The sequence below is a fragment of the Glossina fuscipes genome, unplaced genomic scaffold, assembly GCF_014805625.2.
Source record: "Glossina fuscipes isolate IAEA_lab_2018 unplaced genomic scaffold, Yale_Gfus_2 28, whole genome shotgun sequence".
NCBI lineage: Eukaryota > Metazoa > Arthropoda > Insecta > Diptera > Glossinidae > Glossina > Glossina fuscipes.
Window position 1 is genome coordinate 11,784,896 of NW_023998423.1, and position 23,573 is coordinate 11,808,468.

Below are 23,573 nucleotides of genomic sequence, written 5' to 3' on the forward strand. Positions count from 1 at the left end.
CTTTTACTTCAAGTTATCTTCATTAGGAAAACAAGGAAAGATATTACGTTGGGATGAAGCAAAGCGTTAAGTTCGCCTAATACAACTCTTCATTAATTTTTAGGTAGAATGAATATCAAAAATTGCATTTTGTTGCTTCAAAGCAGACTATTCTCAGAAGATGTTATATATATAGGTGGTAGAGCAAGGCATGATTCAAATTTGGCAGATTCAGTTTTCTTGTAAAATATCTTCCTAACATTAATCTTTATCCGCCATCGTCATAACTTACTAAAAACTAAACTTTGTTGCTATATTTTGTGTGCTTACTTTCCATAAGAATCCTTATAAGGCGTCAGGTTCAAATTATATATATATATATATATATAATAATGATAAAAATTTAATTTGTCGCCATCGAAAGTCCTACTCTTCGTAGAAGCGCTTCTATGGTAGATGGTTCAAAAAACTGTTCGATTCCTCTCCTTATGTTCACAACAAACAACTTTGCCGATATTGTATTACTCTTTTTCAAATGAAGTGAGATTGAATCATTGTTCAATACTATCGGTTTTGGCATCAAAGCAAAGACAATTGTAGTCAAAATCTATCGTAAATTGCATCGTGCACACACACAGGCAGGCAAGACTAAATTGAGTCGAATGATGGTTCTGAACCGATCGCTATAAAGACTTATGAGTTTACATTAACCTCACCGATATGCGCACACATGGAATACGTCCTGCGCCGTAAGCTGTGATCGCTTCCTATTTTTCTTTTCTTCTTGCTTCTTTTCTTCTTTGCGCACAATCTTATTCTAAGAAGTTTATGTGGAACGAAGAAATATGTGATTACGGGATTTCTCAACGTTCAACATGGACTCAGCTATTTATTAAAGAAGCAATTGAAGCGAGTGGATGGCATTCGGCCCAAGGTCTATTAATGTAACTGAATAGCGCTTTAGTTCGGATTTCTTCGAAATGGTGAAAAAATATTCCGAGCTCTTAATGGCTTTAAGACGTAAGCACACTGTTTCGCGCGTGCCTGGAAAATTATTAAGAGATGGCACTAACGGGAAAGAATACTTTACGACAAGTCTACTTTATTTTTTGCTATTATTCCTATTGGGCAGCGTAAGCATTTCTTAATCAAAAAACCAAACAAAAAAAAAAAAACAATAGAAATTAAATCAATTACCCGACTGGTATCTTACAATGTCTTAGATTTTTCTGATAATGAATGCAAATGTGGAAATAAGATTGAATGCTTACGTCCTTGTTAAGATGATGGGTTAAGTAAGTAAATTACTGACTGTCAAATCATCCTTCCTATCTGCTATGAGGCTGACAATAATTGTCTTCATTATCCATCTGTCATCTTTTCAATTTTGTTTATTTCTCTCTGTCTACTGCTTGACGAAGCACTTCACTAAAGTATAATTATTAAGCAATTTCCTTTAATTTGCGAATTGGTGGCATCCAAAGAAAAAAAAAAAAAAAAAAAAAAATGAAAGAAAAGTAAGAGCAAGGAAAGGGAAAAACAGAAACACTGCTCCATTTAAACCGCTTCAATATGTGATCGGTTGGTGGCTTATTTCGACTCCCCTAGCGTAACAATGATAATTCGTTGTGAAAGTCTTGATGATGATGATGATGATGTTGATGATGATGATGATGATGATGATGATGATGATGATGATGAGAATGATTATATTTCTTTTCTCACTTTCACTAATTGCACTTAAGTTGATTGTTACAATTTTAACTATGGCGTTGAGATGACGATAACGATGACGCTCATGAAAATAGTTGTGTATAACTGTGTGGGCTATTAATATATATATATATATATATGTAACGTTTCAAGGACAAGAGAATGATGCCCAGTCAAGCGGTAACAACGGCAATAGTAATAATAATTTTGCTTTTCTTTGTTACATTATTGTTATTTTATTTGTTTTGTCATCACCGCAATAACTATAATAAAAAATGTTTCTTCATTCGCACTTCTTTAAGCGAACAATGAAAGATACGGAATAATTGTGTTGTCGATGTAGATGTACTGTTACCATAAGAATACCAATTCACTTTTAATTTTATTATAATAAAAATCGTTTCATTTATACTTGAATAGGTTCTCTTTTCTATTTACACATAAATGTGGTCTCTTGTAATTGGATTTCTTCTTCTTCTTCTTCTTGTTCGTATAAAATTTAGACGATTTTAATGTAACAATTTTTCTTGTTTTTCAAAGTAAGAGTACAATCTGTTGTCATTGCATTGATTGACATTAAAAATCTTAATAAGCTGGATAACTGTTTCACTTTCCCGTTCACTTTTTACGATGTTCGTTAGCCTGATATCGCCACGAATGAGGTAAGTCAATATAACTTGCTTTCTATTAGCATAAGGAGATGCACAAGGGGCATTAACAAGTGGCAGCTTTAGTTTATTATATCACTCCACAGTGAAAAGTGTATTCAGGGATTAACCAGAGCATCGTTCTCTTAAAATTTCCTCTTTGCTACTTTTCCTACGTAATTGGTTGTTGTTGTTAGACGGCTTAGTTTTTTTCTTTATAAATTTTATGATCTTTATAAAAAGCCTTGTACAAAGTTTTCTAAATATTGTTGCTCTACGAAGATGTTGTACGGCATTTAGTAAATAAAATAATTTATTAAATAACATAAAACTTGGTGAAAAGAAAGTCACGTTGACGACCAGCAATTTAAGGAATTTAATGATATTATCAATTTAATAAAAATGTATAACTTATTGTAGATATTTTCAATTAAAAGACGATTATATTTATTATCTATTTATAAAAAATCCTTAAAGAAGCTGCGAACAAGGTCAGCTAAAATAGCAAGAGACATAAGTGGAATTTATGAAAAAGTAGGGCATTAAACGACATTAGTTGTTAAGTGGTCGTTAATTGGAATTGAAATATATAGAGATGAGATCATAAAAGAAAGCAAAGTCATTTAACCATAGATTCGAAATATAATAAGGGAACACACTACACTGGGTCACTTCACTACACATTACACACGTTACACTACCCTGTAGTTATTCATCCAACGATGAATGATCAGGAAAATCATCCGAACCTAACTGTTTTAAACATTATACAGTAAAATATCTTAAAAATTGCGACGTGTAGGTTGAACACGAGAAAAAAGAGGAAACGCAAAGTTAGACCCACACAGAAAGTGATTCTGAATCGATTGGTGTAAAAAAAGGCGGGCCAATGTACGATTAGTGTTATCCATCTACCTAGCTTACTATATATAATGTATTTGAACAATTCGAGTCAAACGGTGGTGCTTGCGGTGTTAAGAATCCAAACCATCCAGAAACCTAAACTGCTGCCGAACGCTACATTGCAGAACGCTACAGAAATATGATTAGTATTTTTTTTTTTTTTTGGCATAAATTAGATGGTTTCGTTTTGGACGATATGTGATTTCAACATGCCATGCATTCAGTGACAATGTAATCTTCAAAAATGCCGATGTGAGGTTAGCACAAAAATCATGCGATATAATTCAATCGGTTTTCATTCCTTGCGGTTATTTTCAGTCATTGGTTTATTTCAATAAGTAACAAATATTCAATGGCTTTAAGCCATGATTATCCATCTTATTGGTGATATATTGTGGAAAAACTAGTGTTCCAGAATCGAATTCTTATAAAGATTCAGAGCCGGGTACGAAGATTTTAACACAAGAATGTTATAAATCAATATTTAAAATAAAAAAAGTCATATTGATATGTTTTATACTCATCATTGAAGCATGATGTCTGTCTGTCCGCTTGTCCCTCCTTGTAAGGTCTATTATAAACATTCTCGTGGCCGCGAAAAAATAAACTTCCGGCGTAAATATTAAAAGTTCTTGCAGATTGGTATTGAAAATGGAAGACACGCCCACAGCGTCGCATACAATGAGAACACCTCTGTTTTTTAAAAGGAATAAAAAGTTGGTGCTCTGCTTACTGCTCCTAAACTATAAGAAATGAATGTACAAAAATTTGAACGCATATTCCATGGGCGATGCTGTAGCATTCGCGCCGTATAACGAGAAAATAGCCCACGGCCACCCACTATTAAAGTGCACCGAAATTACATTTGTGTTGTAATACCTTTATAACATACACAAAGAAAATATCCATAAGCTGTATACATTCTTAACTAGCTCGATATTTGGTTTCTCTACACATGACTGTCTGTTCGTCTACCCAACAGTGTGGTATCTGTGGTACAAATTCTCTCGTTAACAGAAATGAAGATATCGCCTACAAGTTAGCAAAAGATTTTTCAGAGTTTACGCCTGTAAAGCTGACACGTCCACGTGACAAAAACGTTCATTTTGAAAATAGAAAAAAATCAGCCGCGCCCACTGCATATTGTAGGGCATGAAAATTTAGTTCTTTTGCTCATTAGGATCAGGATTTTGTTCTTGGGATTACTTTTTTAGGATAACAGTGACGGGTAAAAAAGGTTCGGTCACAACCGAATATAATTTTCTTATTTGTTTTATTACAAATCTAAGATATTTTCGGTCATCCTATAATTATTATGTAGGATTTTACTATTCATGAGAACAATTACATGACAGGAAATTCAAAACTTGAGCTGATACAACTAAAATTTTAGTCATATCTTGTGAAAGGCCTTGTATGGAGAAAATCTTGGAAACTAAACGTAGATAGTCGCGGAGCTTAACAAAGCAAAACTATACAGGGCGTCCCAAAATTTACGGAAGATTTGTATTAAATAGAGAACAGAGTTGTTCTTCTCTAATTGTTAATTTTTTATTGAATCACAACGAATGCAGAATGAGGTTGTTTGTGAGATAGCAAATCGAACGAATGGCTTCCACCGCATTGCTGGCATATACGTAATCTTTTATGATCATTTTCCATAACCATTCTGCATAAATGTGCGTTGAATTTCCTCCCTCAATGTATAGGTGGTTGTGGGTTTGTTGACATAGACCTTTGGCTTTAAATAACCTCATAAAGGGAAATTTGGTGGCCAGTTGACAAAGTCGAGGCAATATTCCGACGATATTTTATGAGAACTTTGCGGACTGTGGCCTGCAAATTTTTCTCACCCTTGACTGTTCAATATTGAAAACGCGCTGTTCTGTCGTACAATGCCCTCTTTTTGTTAGCCCTAAACTGTCTGGTGTCAAGCCGTTGCCAACGCTTTACCGCACATATGACAGCATATTCAAATCATGTATAAATTTTTGGACGCAATATAAATCAAATTATTATCTTATACATTTACTATAACCGACCACAAGAAAGCTTGTTTTTTGCTCAAGCACGTACATGAAAGAGGCTTTAGAGATTTTCCATATTTAGTCAGTATAGCAAGATAGAATTTTTTACCGATTTAAGTCAAGAAATATTGAAAATTCTATATGTCTCACACATACAGATTCTTTGAGAATAAAGTGTTCGAAGGAAAATGTAAAAAGAGTTCAATCCATTCTCTATAGAGTTCCTGGTTGAATTTTCTGCACGTCAATGTATCCGAATTCATTAAAATATATTTTCAAAATCGACACATTTGAGGCAAAGAAGCGAATGCTTAGGCGGACGCAAACTGACAGGTTGACAGATATTTTGAAATCATTTTCTGAGTTGATATAAAAAGGCTGGCTCTTGCACACAACTCCATAGGCTTAAAATGTTCTAAGCGCATGTGGTTGGAATGTAATAACGATACTCGTGACGCCATAAACTTTTTAAATTTATTTTACAACACTTTAAAGGAGACTCTATAATATTCCCATTTGTAAATTTATGAGTTTCCGAATTCAACACAAGCGGCAGTTGTGCTAATATATCGATGAAGAACACGGTCAAGCTGGTCAAAAGTGCCATGAGATGGTATAATTTAGTCACTACTATTTGGTGGAGTATTGTCAAGCACACTATGAAAGCAATTTTCAATTTAGTTGCGTGTTGCCGGGCGCATGGAGAATATATAATGTATTACATAATAATTGTTTTTGTGGTTTAATGTTCTGCCTAATCAGGTTCCTAATGCCTAGTCATCTCAAAAAAAGAAAAAAAGAAAAAAAAAAAAAAAAATCATTAAATCTAGTACTCACGAACAAAAAACATTAAAACAAATTATGCATGCATTTCAACATGCATTTCCCTAATAACCTAAAACATTGGCACACATATTTCTTGTGCGCTAATTACCTGCTTTCAATTCAATCCGGTCTATACCCACTACACATATTGTAATTATAAAACCAAATTTCAATTTCAATATCACGTTTGCTTTTGTTGTACTTTTTATGTACTTTGCATTTCGGCACAATTTGTGCTGACCTATATTATGGACGTGTCGAGGAAGAGCTTTTGTGCAGCAGAATTTTGCATACGTGGCTTTGCATAGTGGTTTTAGGAGAACAAATAGAATTACTTTTGTTTAAAGCGATCCAATTAAAACTGCCAGGTATTTATGAATCAAATCGTCCACGATTAAGTAACCGAGAATCGTGCGTTTTTGCTGCAAATATGTTATATAAATTAAATTATTTAGGCTCTTATCATAGTTATAAACAAGACTTTCAAATATTGTTATTTGCCATTGATGCGTAGAACGAAAATGCTTGTGTGTGCAAAATGGCGCGTAAACATTTCCAAGTTGTTAATCAGTTTCCCATCCGAAATACCAAGGTACTCTTCTTAATTGAAGCAACATGGCGTAGGCAATATTTTAGAGATGAAATAACTCATAGCAACACTTGAGCTTTGTAGTTGTTGCCAATGAAGCTGAAGTCAATCTCAGTTTGTCAATCTTCTGAATAGGACCTTAAAAAAGGACTTAAACGAAAAGCTCAACCTCATGCTCCATCAAGAAGTAAGAAGGTGAACATTGTAATAAATTGCAATTCCTTTCAAGCGTTTGCTTCAGAAAACTTCTTAAGATTGATACGAATTATCAACAAGTATTCGCTGACGAAGTTAATCAGTCGATGATCAAAGGTCGCAGCCTTCTTAATCTAATTATAGTTCGAAGATGCAAAGAGAAATTCATATCGCTTTTTTACTCTAGCAAGAATCATACATGGAGACGAGAGATTTCAGAAGACGGGAGCATCTTTTAAGAAAGCAAGTAGTGACGAGAAGAATATTCCCGGCACCATTTTGTTGATAGAAACTTCTTCGAAACGTAGAGATTCGTTTTTTAAATTCGAATTTGTCCAATCTTTAGAACTTGAGTTGTCCGGATATTAATTTCTCATTGAACTAATCGACTTTCCAAATGAAGTCGCCCGAACAATGCACTATATGCGCCCGCGACTTGTTCTTTAACTGCACTGCCTATAAGCTAGCGGGAGGGTGTATTTTGCTAAGTGTTCTCGATACTTCCTCTTTCAGGAAGCATACGCGCAAAGATTTTTCTTAATACCCTCTTCTCACAATCGCCGATGGAGAAGATCTCCTGAGCGGCTGATCGATTGAGAAAAAAAAACCTTTAGAATTTGATCTTCACTATTGTCTTTTGGTTTAAATCGTAAGTACCCCCATAAGTAGCCGCGAAGATAAGAATCGTGGCGGGGAATCAATGGAGGTCAATGCTTGCAGGTTCAAAGTTCAGTGCGGTGAGTGTTTAATCGGTAAAGGCGCAAGACTTTCTCATCACTTTCTCTTTCTTTGCTTCTTCTTCTTTGTCTCTCTCTGAAGCTCAGCGTGTTTACAGGTATAGAGAACATTCCCTGAGTGTTTGATTATATTAAAAAAAAAGAGGGTGAAAACGTGTTATCTATCAATTTACTTAATTAAATTATAGAAAATCTATGATTTTTGATATCTTCAAAAATATTAATTTTAACAATATATTGATTTGAATGCGATGAATACGTTATTGCGCATAGAAGAAATCAAATTTTGCATTTCAATATTCCTGTGATGGAAAAACGAAAACAGAATTTCCTTGATAGTCAGGCTGGCCTTTGTCGATGATTTATTATACATTTTGTATTAATGTTCATTAACCTTAATCAAAATTGTATGGTGTGCGAATTTAATTATAATCCAGTCATAAGATGATTTATAAACAATGCATATACAATTTACTAATTAGCCCGTAACGAGAAGAAAATCCTATCTTTCGATTCGAAATGATTCTCTTAATGGAAGCTTATAAAATAAGTTTCTTGTGCAATAAACATATTAATAATAAAATAAATTTTGTTTATTAGTAACATTACATGAGAAGAGCTTTTCATTAGTTATTCTTATATACGTTCGCAATTCACTTAATCTGTTATGATAGAGAAAGACTAAGAAGAAGAAGAAGCAATAATTTATCTAACGTTACAATCGAATGATTTCAAAAGTTGCATTAACGTCGATATATAAAAAAAATCAAAAACAAAATACATTAAGTCGGTGTAAAATATCTTAAATTATTATGAATATGGTACTTACAACGAGATACTCATAACGGCAACAATAACTGATTGAAGCGATGTTATGGCAACGGAAAAAAATTGCTTTTAAACGTAAAAGCTTTGTTTTCTCGTTTTTTTTTTTTTTTTAATTTTTTTTCATTTTGTTTCTTAATATTTTTCATTTAACAAATTACTATTTATTTGGTTAAAATATCTTTTCTTTTTTTTTTTTTTTTACTTTCATTTCATATTCGAGCAGGTACATGTTTGCCTCGCTGTACTCTGTCATATACAGCATTTTCCAATTTTCTTCTACACCATTTTGCTCGGGTTCATAAATCTTATTGCATTTGAATATTTTTTTACAATCCTTCATCAATAGACTCGCCTGCCTGCCTGCCTGCCTGCCTATCTGCTCTATCTCCCTTTCCGTTACCATTTATTGCATTGGAAGCGAAAAATTCCATCGATGTTTTGGCATTGATAGCTTTCTAAAAAACAGTGATGGCAGTCCCGCCGAATTTGCTGGTTTTGTTTTTTCCTCATGTACATTAAATTTTTATGCTCAATGTATTCACAACATTCATGTACAACCGCGGTCTTTTTCGTATCTCCCATTGATTGTAAATACCCCTAAATATAGAAAGTATTGAGCCATGGATACTAAGTGCGGGCAGTTTGACCCGAAGATGCTTGTAATCGTGGCTTGTTTAGCAGACTAACAAGGATAATTTTTCTAATTTGGTAAAAAATATTGTTTCGCGAGTATAAGTAAATTTTTCGTAGCACATAGCTACGTTACATCGTCCTTAACCTTAGGGGCTATCTTAATGTCGTCACGCGAAAAAAAGCTAAGCCAAGACCTCGTTACAAGAAGTAGCACAAAGATGACTGAGGTTCCGTTACTGGATAATTTTTTTTTTTTAAGCTGAGTCAATCAAGAAATGGTCCCGTTTAGCACACGTTAAGGGCCTGGTAGAAAGCAGAAGGGGAAAAGGAGTGCGGCCCTGTCTAGGCGATACATTTGCGTTCGGTAAGTGTAAAGCTTCTACCAGTCGAACACAGGGCCACTTTCCAAGCTTAGATAAAGTGATGCAATTGATTTCGATTGCCCGCTCGATTACGCTTGATAATTGCCTTGCTACCTACTAAGTTACAGGGTAGTCTTAATGTAATCTGATATTTTATGTCGTGTTTTTGGTAAAGACTAAACTGGCGCCATAGGCAGCACAATACATTAATACCGTTTTTCTGATTAATCAGAGTGGTTTTGTCTAACAAAGACATATTGGCATGGGTCACAATTCTGACAGCGCCAGTTCGCGTCTTTTATTACCTATCAAATCTATAGGTGTGATCTGAATGTCTTGATACATTCATCTGTCCATAGTCCATAGTAGTAGTTGGTACAATCATTTTCAGTCTCTGCTGAATCGAGTGGTTCCAATGTCTCCACTCTACAGGCAAGGCATGACACCAGTATCTTTGGTCTGTAGAGAAGTATACGCCAGAATATAAGAGAATTGGATAATGAACAAAAGACCACATGGCTCAAATTTCTTATCAGAGAAACAGAAAGTCGTAGAACAACATGACGGAAAAGTGATTTTTTTATGTGTTTTGCTCTAATAATTCTGCAATTTCAAAGGCTTAATACTTTTTAGTGAATATTTTATTGCTATGATACATGCAACGATGAATTTCCTTGATTGTGTTCGTTTAAATGTTAAATCCGTTTCTTTTTAAACCATACCAGAGTATGTCTATTTTAACTTTATTTATTTATTTATTTTCTTTTTTTATTTTTATTTTCATACCAAACCTCGAAATATTTGGGTTACATGCACTTTGCCAATTCGTTTGCACACATGCAGAACAACAGACTGCTAGATATCTTAATATATACATATTATTATATATTTTCAATTCTTATGAAATTCTGAATCGAACTAGGCAGGTCTGTCCGTCTGTCTGCAATACTGTCATCTCTGCTATATATGTCCCTATAACAGACATTCCTCCTACTTTAAACATTATCAGTTAAGAGAGATGCAGAAATATTCTTCAAACATAACTCAGACCCCTACGTTTTCAAAGCCTAAATAGATTGGATTATTTTCCCGCTGCAACCCATAGAAGCAGAAACTTTCCACACATACTCCAAACGTTATCCTACAGGAACGCCCATTCAATATTGTAGATTGTTGATGTGTTGGTTTTTGCTTCTTTTTTTTTTTTTACTTATCTCAAGATCAGAACAGTGGGTCAGAAAAAAGTCGACCAGAGTCGAATAAAATTTTTTCACGTGTTTTGTATTTTTGCCAACGGAAATAAGCATTCAATGGAAATTTCAATGAAACCATTGTTCAATGCGTGTGCAGCAAATGATAGAAGCTATATAAAAGTTGCCTTTTAGACTGATTATGAAATTTTATGAAATAAATAAATGAAAGGATAAAAAAACTGAAAGTATCTCTCTGAAAAGCTAGCTTATATTGATAAATGCTAGAAATAAATAAGAATTAGTAGTCGTTCGTAGACAAACTCCTAATTTTGAAAAGTTCTTTCAGAAATTTTGAAAAAAGATTTTTTTAAATTTAATTTTATTTGTTTATTTGAGAATGATGAAAACGATATTTAATGAACAATAAGGTAATTATACGAACCCGCAGTTTCCGTAGCCACTTTTTATAGCAATAAACGTAAAGCGTTTTCTTTCCCAATTTCTTCTCCTTCCGCAAAAAGATTGTACGTTACCCACAATATAAAATAGAAGTATATGTGCACATATAAATATATAATGTTTTGTCTATCAATCTCGAATGCATTGCCTGCGTTTAAGAATCGCTCCTGATGCGAAAATATATTTCGTTTTGTGTTTATTCGAAGCGAAAGTTTGAAATAAAACTTTTAATAAACTAATACTTTACTTAAGAACAGAATATTGCGTCAAATGACATCTAGTTTTACTTTAGTGAATTGATTCAAAGGATTTATCATTAATACCCTTCTCCTAATTCACTTATGGTATGAAAGCATTTCAAATTTTTCCAACTTTTGTACCCCACAAAAGCGTTCTCTGCTTTATAATCTTTCTGACACGAATGCGACGAAAAAATTAGAACTCGCAGAGTCTAATTTTATAATAAGTACCGTTAAATATCCTACACTACTTCATTTAACAGAGTTATTTGCATAATGACTTTTCAGAATGAAACGTTATGTGAAAAATGGCCGAAAGAGTTTCTAGTAGCGTTCGTCATAGGCCAATATACGCCGATGTGTAAACGAACGTGGACGACACAAAAAAGCAAGAGGGACGGATGGACAAACGGACAAGCCGGACGGAGCTTCAGAAAGTGATTTTGGATCGATTGGTATAATGCGACCTTCTGGATGTTGTGTACATCCGCACAAGCTTATTACACGTTTGTTTCTTGTGAATACCTCATTATTTATTCTAGAAATGATGAACGTTCGAAACGAGATTGGAGTGCTCAGTCATTCATTCCTCCTGTGATTCAATCCAGTTTATTGCTTATTTACTTTTAATTTTCTTTTTTTTTTTGATAATTTATTATACATGTACGTAATTGATTTGTATTGAATAAATTACTCCATTTTTCTCGTGGCCACAGAAAATTTATTTTGATTAAAAATTGTTTTATATTTTTACTAAAAGCCATGCATTTTTTGCCTATCATCAACAGGAGGGTCGTCAAATGAGAACAGAGCTATCCACTTGCGTAAATGGATAATGTCATCAAACCGATATCTTTGAGCAAATTGTCAGTTTACACTTTCGGCGCCCAGGCTGTTTAGTGTAATTATCGCACTTTTCTCACGTTAATAGAATCAATGGATTATTTGAAACCTATATAGAAGTTCTTTTAAATGCACTAAAATGCACCTAAAAGCCGACGTTGCTGCAATACTGAGCAAATAGAATAAATGGTGGATCCTAAGCAAGTTGCATGCAAAATTTGAGATCCATTAATTTGTTATGATGAGTAGAATAAATCAAAACTGTGTGTTAAATATAATCAGTCTTAAAAAGTATTTAAGTAAATAAATCGTATCTCGGTCTTTGGCAAGGCCCTGTGGCGCAATGGATAACGCGTCTGACTACGGATCAGAAGATTCCAGGTTCGACTCCTGGCAGGGTCGTTCGATTTTGGTGGCACTTTTTCCTTTTTTTTTTTTTTTTTTTTTTTTTTTTTTTTAAATCACGTTTTCACTCCATGCTAATAGAAGTGATGACTTCCTTAAACTGTTTGTAAAGTAATTTAGCCATATGCTCTTTAGACGGCTATACTGGAATTCTTTGCTTCTTTCAGGTTTTTCTATAGCTAAAATTTCTTGGTGCATCATTCGTGTCATAAAAAATTTGTGATCTCCACTTGAATTTTGAATGGCAAACCGTTTGAACTTGGAAAAGAGGTGCAAAGGAGGCACCCTAAAACGGATTTAAGTGCGCCGCCCGTTTTACTTGGCCTTTTGTTAGTTTCCTCCCTTATATATATTACTTTGCTGCATTTAATTTTTTTTTATTGAAAATTTCTTTTTTTTTTTAAACGAATTTAAATATCAAGCAATAAAAAAACTTATAGTATTTCCCCAATGAAAGTGCACAACTACACTAACTCATAAATAAACAGACAACAGACAAGCAATGCATGTACATACATAAAGTTAAACCAACATGTAAGCCTATATGCATACATACATATATATACATATATGCAAATATAATATGTATATGGACATATGTACACAGTTATAATGTATACATGTATTCAAACATAAATGAGTAAACAATAATATATCACACTGCATATAACAATATAAAAATTCATAGATATACATATACAAACAACATAGCATAACTTTAATATGAAATATAACAAATTACAATACCAACAACCACAGCGATATATATATATATATATATATATATATATGCATACATATATGCATACACATGTATCGCTTTTTATACGATTATAGAGCAGAGGATGTGGTAACAATAATAATAGAGGCCCTCACAGTGGAAGAAACATGAAGAGTTGACATTTAATTTCCCGTTGCACGTACACATGTACAGACAGAGCCATTGTCGCTGGGGGAACCAAAATAGACGGTTATTAAGCGTATATACATTTGTATATGTACATATGTATGTATGTGTTATATTGCAATTTTTTTTTTTTATTTGTTGTTGTTGCTTCTCGCTACATTTTGATTCATTCTGCACTATTATTATTATGGTTTATTTTCTTCTTTTTTTTTTTTTTTCTGTTGTATAATGTAGACTGAAGTGAGGTCAAGTTGTCGGGTTACTGTGAGACACTTTTGCGGCATAATTTCTCTCATCGGCTTTGTGGTTGTTGCTGTTGAAGCATAAGACTTCTCTGTATTCGTGTATAGTGATGTCAGTGAGTAAACAGAACGGTCAACTTTGCATTCAAAATAATTGCCAACATAATGGTTGCTGTTGCTGGATTCGATTTAGCTTGAAGGTGAAAGAAATAACACAATGACGAAAGGGAAAGTTGGCAAAAGGAAGAAAGTGCAAAAGTAATAAATTATTGGTTTAACATTAAACCAATTTCGATTAAAGTAAGTTCGAAGTAGAGAGATGTGGAATACAATTTTCAAGTTATTCAAACTTTTGTAATACTTTCCATCTAAAAAAGGTTGAACGAAACTTTCTAATATCTATTGCTTATCGAAAAAATATTTATAAGGAAAAATAAATTTTTTTTCATTATATGTCAGGGAATGCTGATCTCATTATCTCACCAACCAAGCACAGTAAAAATAATCAAGAATTTTTCTATAGAAGCTCGACTATCTAGATATAAGTGCTAGATTACCATGAAAAGCTCGGTCAACTTGAAAAGATTGTATTAAAATCCCAATTACATCTTTATATTTACTGCCGATATCTCGGAGTTAATCGGAAATTTTTCCTTTTCATTCGAGTTAAGAGCCAATCTTTTTATCGAGCTAAAGCTTGCTTACGGTAAAGAAACTTTTCATGATTATATTTTAACTCTAGATTTTAGGGCTGCACGCAAGTTGCTGGCAAGTCCAACTTTCGCTAAGCGCATTAAAACCATCCACTTAGGTTCTCCCACTTTTGACCATTGGTTCTATTCTTTATCTTAAGAATATCTGGTGCCATGTTTCCACCTTCCAGATGTAATCGCTTGATTTTCTCAAAAATCAGTTATCAGTATATCATGCTACGTAGCGAGTACAATGCAAGATAGGCTGTGCCATATGGATGATCTTTGTGTGGAGATGATCTATATTGTATGCGGTATTGAACTGCTCTACTATCTACTCCGTAAATAGTTTACGTATATTATTGTCGCAGGTTATCGTCCTGTATTCAGAGAAATCACGAGTTTATTAGAATTTCGTAGTGAAAACTGTAGAACGAAATTTTATTGGGTACAATTCTTTCAAAGCCAAGCACTGTGTAGCAACCCGGTCGCGTCCGTTTGCAAATTTCTTGAAACAGAAGGACATGGCAAAGGCTATGCCTTGATTTGCTTAAATACAAGCATTGTTTGACTTATCGCAAATTATCGCGATTAGTCGTTCACACCAACAAACACACTGGGCACTCTAGTGATTATTATTCAGAAATAGTTGGCTCATAAGCAAGGAGACCTTTTACATGCAAATTTAGTGAAAAGTTCACGACACATTATCTCACTAAATACGCGTAAGTACATTTTCAGTATTTCCGGCACACAGCAGCTAACTCTCACCATCAACTGCCAAATGAATTATCAAGCCTTATAGAATTTCAATATTAAATCCTCAAATAAATCCCGTAAGCAAAAAAATTATATAAAACGGTGTACATATAAACAATTTAATTATAGTCTATGCGAAAAGGATTAATATTTTTCTCTTTTTTTTTTATTTTTTAAATTTTTTTTTAGGTTCTAGTTATGATAGTCTTACGATTATTTATGAATAAGTTAAACGCATTGTGTAAATTGCAAAATTTTCAAAAGATATAAATTTTATGATTAAACGAATAAATTGAAATTTTGCTGTTAGTTACCACACAACTCCAATAAACGAATACTTGTGAAGAATTTAAATAAAATAGATAAAAATATACTCCAAAAAAAAAAAAAAAAAAAAAAAAAATTAAATATAGTTTTAATCTTTTAATCTTTTGTAACGCTCATGCAGATATACGTATGAACACATTTATAAAAGTATATATAAAAACTGGAACAACATGCATCCCATTATACTTCGTTTGTCTTTTTTGGTTTTTTGTTTTTTTTTTTTTTTTGCTTGAATTATGAGCATTTATGTGGTTTAAAATTTATGAGTTTATATACCTCGTAATGTAATAAGTAATTCCTCTTTTTTTGGCTGCAAATGTATATAAAATTTTTTTTTTTTTTTTTTTTGTTTTAAAATGATTTATAAAGCCGATACGCAGTTGGAAAGTAAAGTCGGCATTATGAAAGGATTAACTACGTTATTATTTAAAACGATAGACAAAAAAGATAGACAAAAGTATCTGAAAATGAAAAGTTTCTAACATTTGTCTCCCAGCTTATACGCTCACGCTATTTTAAATATCTTTTGAAAATTTTCAAAATTTTCTATTGAATAACACTAGCACCGACCTTTACAGTTCTTATGGTATTCTCTTAAAATTTTAATTTCTTATTGATACGAGAAGGAGTTGAAAAATCTTTGTAAAAAATTGATTTCTCCTAAATTCTTTAAAAACTTTAATAAAAGTTTAAAGAAGAAGAAATTTTATAGCAAAAAAAAAGGAAAAGTATAATGCTATGATTATTAAGGATTCCGTTGGCATCACGCTTTCAAAAGTGATTTTTTACTAATTTCCCTGCTAGTGGTTTACTATTATATAAGTTTGTTCATGTAAACCTATCCACAATAAAAGGGCCGCGTAATTAAACAGGACGATGGCAAAGATCAACCAATTTAACCGGTCCTTAGAACAATTTATTGTGAGAACAGATCTCAAATTATGTCTATTATAACTTTAGCCTCACATGCTTTAAAAAATATTCCCGTTCAACGCATTTAATTTGATCAGCACTGCTTTTCGACATTCATGACTTTTGTTGTTTGATTTGAAGAAAACTGCTGCCAAAGGCAATATTCAGAAGCTTATGGTGATGCTGCTCCATCATATTCCAATTGCCGGTTTTAGTTTCAACGGCTTAATAGTATTGAAAGTTCCAAGACAATCCATTGAAAGACCCATTAAACGAGAACCCACCTCAAATTCTTAGGGAACTTTCTAAATCAACTATTCTGGAGGTTTACATGCGATGGGAAAGATCCAAAGAGAGAAAATATGCCTAGCGTACGAAATGACAGAAAAAGCCATTTCGAACCGTTGCAACATCGCGGTTTCATTGCTTGTCAGGCAAAAAAAAAGAAGAGTTGTCTCTGGCATATTGTGGGTAGCGATGAAAAGTGGATCTACTACGAATGATGGACTGCACAGAGTACAAGCAAGCGCCTAACAAATGCGAAACGTATGAGTCAGTTACATTGTAAAAATACATGAGTCGCTCAAACCCACTAACTCACTTGTTATGGTAAGACGCTGCACAAGAATGTCATTGGCCGTTGAATAATAAATTTTTACCCTCAAGAAAAAGAGATTGAGAGATTTATAAAAATATTTTCAACGTGTATTCGCTGTCTCCCTCTTCTAGCGCGTTTTACGAGCCTTCTTTAGCGTATGACAACTTTTCCGCTGCATTATATGAATGCGGGATATAAAGGTGGACTACGGTCATTTAATGAAGCTGGAGACGGAAAATTTTGTGCTATCGGGAAACATTATCGCGAATGCATTAAGGATAATTCCTTCCTTTTACTGGCGCAAAAAAGGAAATTTTTCCTTTGGTGAAAGTTATTTTGTTCAATTCCAGATGGACTTACATTTCTCTTACGGTTTTTTGACGAATATTAGGGCCACTAAAGACCACCTCCTTCCATACGTCTGATGGAAGAGGCTCCCATATTAACTGCAAACTTCAGCGCATGTAAATGAAACGACGAGCTGTTATCGTAGGAGATGATTAAATTGTCGTTAATCGTTTTCTCAGTATCTCCCCGAAAGGCATCAAAACTCGAACAACGTTTAACAACTCATCGATCAGCCATATCTAATTTATGTAGAATGAAAATCCTACTATTGTTACCAGATAGTATCTCATTAAAACCATTCTTTTACATAATTTCCTTATATAGTTATATAAGAAAGTTGCGAGTGCTTCCATGTAAGTAAAGCATTAACATGAAGAATTCTGTGTAAATCCATGCATGTAGAACTATACATAAAATTTTGGATTGATTTGTATGCTTCCTATAAAAAGTTAGACTTATTCCGTGCAGGATGACTGCGTGTTTCGGCCACACAACGGCAAAGCCGGTCGCATTCCTAATGCTTTCTTGGTATTCTGACGCTTTGTGCTCTGAGTTTTTTTAAATTGCAAGAAAAAGAAAAGTGTATAAAAAATGGAAGAAGAGAAAATAATTCCAAAACTATTATACAATTTGGTAGAAAATAAGCAAAGTAGACAGACGTAGGAGAAAAGTTTATTTTATTTATTAATTTATTATTCATTAGCAGCGGAAAAGGATTACCGCGACATTTGGGGAATAAAAATTATTGTATATGTAAAAGAATATATTATCCTCGAGTCTTCTTCTTTTTTTTACGCTTCAATTTAGCAAAAAATTGATATTAAAAAGCTTGATTGTAAATTTTGCTTCGGGATAAGACGCTAACTAGATGACAATGTCAGAATAAGGGCTGTCGGGAATCTCTAAAAGCATAGCTTTATTAAAAATGTTATAAATCCGGAAAAATGTTTATGTTTGCCAAGCACTATGAAAAGAAATTGAGACTTGGCAAAAGTTTAAACCGTAGCTGCTGCGCAACTAGTAATTTTCGACCGATTTCTGAAAGAATAAAGCATATATATTATTTTTTCGATTATTTTACTAGAATAAATTTTCTACGCCTATATTTTAAGCCCATCAAATATTAATTAAGGAAATGACAGCTAGGGCAACAGTAAACATTCTTCCGAGGGAAAGCACAATTTTTTTGGGGGAAATATAGTTTAGAAATTGCTTCTTCTTATCGATGGCTGAATTATGATAGAATTGAATTTGAATGGAAAGTTGAATTGATTTCAAAGTAATTATCAAACTTTCCTAAGGAATTTAACAATGATGGAATTTTTCAAAAGATTTTTCTTCTCGTTTTCATAGTAATACAAAAAACAAATTAAAATTTCTATTTGCAATCGTCTAACAAATTTGGCCAAATTTACATACATTTTTACTCTCGCCATGATAATAATAAATTTATCCCTGTGGTCGTGTATATTTATCTATTTTTTCCTTTTTGTACAATTTTAACTGAAAACATTTTATACGTAATTGGCAACATCAGCAAGTAGCGGAGTAAATTGCTTTTATGACAGTCGTTATCATCATTAGCGACAACATGATGCCGAATGAATAGCAACGCCATCATCAGCATATTCGTTACGTAACGACAACTAAACAAATTAGTTTAATGCAGATGCCTGATGATCGCTATACAAAATTGCATTAGTGTTAAGCTTTGTATACGTATACGTTTGCATCTGTCATTATAATTAGTAAATGTAAACAAACACTCTAGCACACACGCACTCACAATATCCGCTTGCATTTGTGTTCATTTATACGCATATTATTTCCGATGTAATGTTTCATTTAAAACAATTTTCCAGCCGGGGATTAATTTCGATTTTTCCTTTTTTTTTTTTTTTGTCTCTTTTTATTTTTCTGATATATTATATGCGTAAAAAGATTAATGGAAATAACTTGCATGTCAAATAAAATAAATTGCTGTTATTAACATATTTTAAGTAAATAGAAAAAATTACTCAACTTTATAATCTGTCTTTTTCTCTCTCTCTCTCTCTCTGTTCTTTTGGTCAAGTTAAGGATACTCTCCGCCGGAAAATATTAAGATATCGCCATCAAATTTGACAAAAACGTTGGAAGTGCTTACGCATAGGTTGATACTTAAACGACCGCGCCCCCCTAGTAATCTTGAAGCTTGACTTTTTGCACGGCGTAGGCATTGGATACAGAAAATTCGTCTATAGCCATAAATAATTTTACTTATTGTTATTATTTCCGTCACCGAAGGATCAGAGATATTTCATTCTGTCAAAACGTTCGCAATGCTCAGAAGGAAATGTCAGCGACCCGGCATCATATTCTGAATCGATTTAAGCAAGTCCGTCTGTCCGTCCACGCATGATAACGCATGAGTGCTTTTACAAACAGAAGTGAGAAAGTTGCTTTCCCTGTCTTTTGATCGTTGCTCATAAGCCGCAGCAAATTTTATATTTTTCCATTCTTTCCACCCTGCATAGGATGGTAATGAGTGTGAAAAATTCGGTCACAACCGAATATAATTTTTTTACTTGTTATTGTTGTTAACACTATTATCATAATCCTCTCCCTACACCATATTTCCAATGTTATAAACTGCGTGTAGACAGGCTATTATTATTATTATTATTATTATTATTACTGCTCTTAATTACGTACAAACAATTCATAAATATCTGGATGTAATATAGAAACTAAGCATAATACCTCTTGCAAAGGTTAAAAATTAATCAACTTATTGGGCTTAGTACAGATCGAAGAGATTGGAATCATATCCTAATTTTTTTTTGAAAACCATCCAAGCAAATCGTTTCGCGTTCACGACGCCTTTGACCATGGCGTTTCGCAATGAACGACACCTCTGGCCATGGCAGGATTTCTTCAGAAGAAATGGAGTATTTGTTCCCTTTCCATTTTTATTACTCTGGAACGAGGGATGAAGGTAGCCTTATGTTAATATACATTTTATTTATAATACATTTATGTAAGATGTAGATGTCACTGTAAATTGTCCTGAAAAAAACAAATGTTTTTTTTTTACTTTTATCAGCAGAAATCATATGCGAGCTAAGGGCGATTGCTGCCAGATAACAGTCCAATAAGCTGTTGAGATGTAGATTCCCTAACACGAACAGGGGTTTTTTTATTCATAGTACAAGTAGTACTAACCAGACATATTTTATTGTAGCTTTAAGAAAATACCTGAGCAGATAGGAGATTGAGAGCGATTCGAGTGCTCTCAATGCGAGTGGGCTGGAATTGGTTATGATTTCGCCCATAGAATTCTACACTTTCTCGCAATCTTTTCTTTGCAACGACATCAGTGTATGAAAATTATTTTATCATATGACAGTGAGAGAGTTTAGTATATAACTTAATGATTTTCGAATTTGGGATTGCCATACTACACTAGCTTCCAATTAGAAATTTCGAAAATATTGAGTGCTCCAAAAACCCCAGTATTTTGATATTAAGGGTTGAATGTAAACGTGTGTAACTGTTCTCAGATACATACATAATAGTCGACCATCGTAGTGGCTTGCAAAATCAATTCAGCAATTAACAGAACTGAATCTTAATCGGCGGGATATGCGATCCTCTAGGAGAAATAGGGTGCTATTACTGAAGTTTCTACTGGTATGGAGAGCAGTTCTATTCTGAAGGGACTATGAAAGAGCAGTCAAATTATGTGAAAATTTATAATTTTATTTTTTCCCTAAATATAAATTGTAAATCATAATAGACTAATAGGATGGGATCTTCTATATCATATTTTCAAACGGAGAAAATATTCTTTTATTACACTTTATTGAATCCGTTTCCTACTTCCTCCACCGTTGTGAAAATTGTATAAAAAACCATACCTGAAATTCAAATAATTTATGTGTGAAATGGTCCATCTATATTAAATCCGAACGGAACACCTGAAGTTTTTATCACTAACACAAAGAATATATCAGCTGTTTATACTCTATACTGTCTGTGAGGCAGGGATACAAGTGACATCCAGAAGGGTTTAAAACGAACGCGCTCTTTATTGTATCGATGGAATTAGTATCGTTTTAAGAATTCCTGTCCATTTCCTCGATCAAATAAACAAAAAATTTAGCCAAAAGTATCGGCCCAGACAAGTATAGACAAGTAGGTGTTTAGGTCTGGAAAAACGGATAGCACTAAGGCCATGATTGAGGTAGAATATCTATATACGTCTTAGGTGAAGGAATGTTAGCTGAAGTATGCCTTAAAGCAAATAAAGCTTTTCAATATGTTGTACTTGGGAGCGCATAGCCTTTTCTAGTTATACACTAGCTAGTGTCAGTATGCCAGTGCGCGAATTTTTTTTTTGGCTTAATATTATCTTCACTTTTATTCCCATAAGGAAAAATTGTGTTCGTATTATTAAATTAAGATTTAAGAAAATATAAAATCGCATAAAACAAATTAAATGAAATGATTTTCTTTGCAAGGGACGTAACCAAAACAAAAAGCAAAAAAAAAAATAAAAATAAACAACTAACAACTATCGGGAACGACAGCAAACGATGCAAACGAAATCGATGCACTCAACTTACTGTATCTTTAATATACTGTTGTATGTATGTGTTCTTATTTTAAAGAGGAAGTCAGTAAACGAAGTAAACGAAGACTTTCACACGTAAAGATCCTCAGGATGGCTAGGTAAGAAGTAAAAAAAAAAAAATAAAAAAAAAAAAAGATTCCTAACGTAACGAAAATGTCATTTTAAGATACTCAATATTCAGCATTCGATTTTTGTTCTTGTTCGTGCCCTTGTTTTCCATGGCGCTCTTGTTTCTTCTGCTTGCCGTCGCTGCTTATGATGTTGGTTGCTGTTTGTTCAATAACATTAAGATGTCATTTGCAGATAGTAGTTTCCGTTTCCGCCACTTTAACTGCCGTTACGATTGAATTTTCGATTTTGTCATAAAACAGGGAACAAGGAAAAAATAAATAAATAAATAAACAGTAAAGCAAAAACAAGCAATAATCATAAAAAAAAAAAAAACATCATACATACATAGTTACCTGTATATGTGCAGAAACAGAAAAAACATACACAAGCGCACGTATAACAATATACAACAGGAAGCATGTAAAGCAAACGAAATAACCCTTTTTTGCTTTCTTTTTTTTTTTTTTTTTTTTTTTTTTTGGTCGTCTTGTATATCCTTGCAAATGACAATTGTGTTAAGCATAAAAGATAAAGAGAGGGACGGAGAAGAAGAAGAAGAAGAAGAAAGCTTAAATATAAAAAGGGGCGAAGAAAATAAAAAGAAACAAAAGTCATACATACTTTGGCATTTTTATAACTCAATACCAAGCGGCAAAGAGCAAGTGTATGCTGGCCTACAGTAAACGTAGAGAGATAGAGATAGAGGTTTGCGTATCGATGACATTGACAGTAAAATGTTTCGCATATAATGTTAATGATAATTGGGGTGGTAACCTGAGCGAATATGTACTTTTGTGTAAAGGGGATACTATAATAATAACATTAAGTTAAGTAAATACAGCCGTATACGTGTATTCTCGCTCTCTCGTCCGTGTACGTGGCTTTCGTTCATTATATGAACACATCATATCAAAGATACCAAAAAAAGCAAAAAGCAAAAGGAAAAAGAAAAACCTTTATAATGAATAAACCCTTTAAGTGACCAGAATCTTGTTTCTTTAATAAAATTTCATTTCTTTTCTTTTGTTGAATAGCATCACATAATTTATGTTATTACTGATATAAGTAAAAAATGTTTTTTTTTTTAAATTTCTCTTCAATGTGTAGGTAAACACATTTGCCAGTGCATGTTCAAAAGACTAAATTTATCGTAGAGGCGCTGGAATTTGAAATTCGAACAACAATATAACTCACTTGTATCAAAATGATTTTATTTGTAAGAACATTCAAATCTCTTTACAAATCTCCATAAATTGTCTCTCCTTGTAGATTTAAGGAGATATTCTTGAAATTTCCTTTTTTAGATGACACATTGAAATATGAGAGAAAAATGTTAATTTCTAAAGATTTAATTTGAATTACAAAATTTATCTCACGTTTAGTCTGATTATACTTTTAAGAATCCAGTAAGCGTAAGCAAAATTGTAAGGAAACTCTACACAAGTCCATGTGTATGTCCTATAAATTAATGCTGCAAGTCAACAA

The 23,573-nt window shown here is 33.2% G+C and overlaps 1 protein-coding gene and 1 non-coding gene across 5 annotated transcripts in view; one reads left to right on the top strand and one right to left on the bottom strand.

Annotated features, from left to right (window-relative positions):
* The window catches only part of LOC119636775, a 130,008-nt gene that overhangs the window by 56,486 nt on the left and 49,949 nt on the right, over positions 1-23,573 (bottom strand). The gene's annotated exons all lie outside the window — the stretch shown is intronic.
* Positions 12,502-12,574, top strand: Trnar-acg. Its single transcript has one exon. It is a non-coding gene; the product is annotated as a tRNA-Arg (tRNA).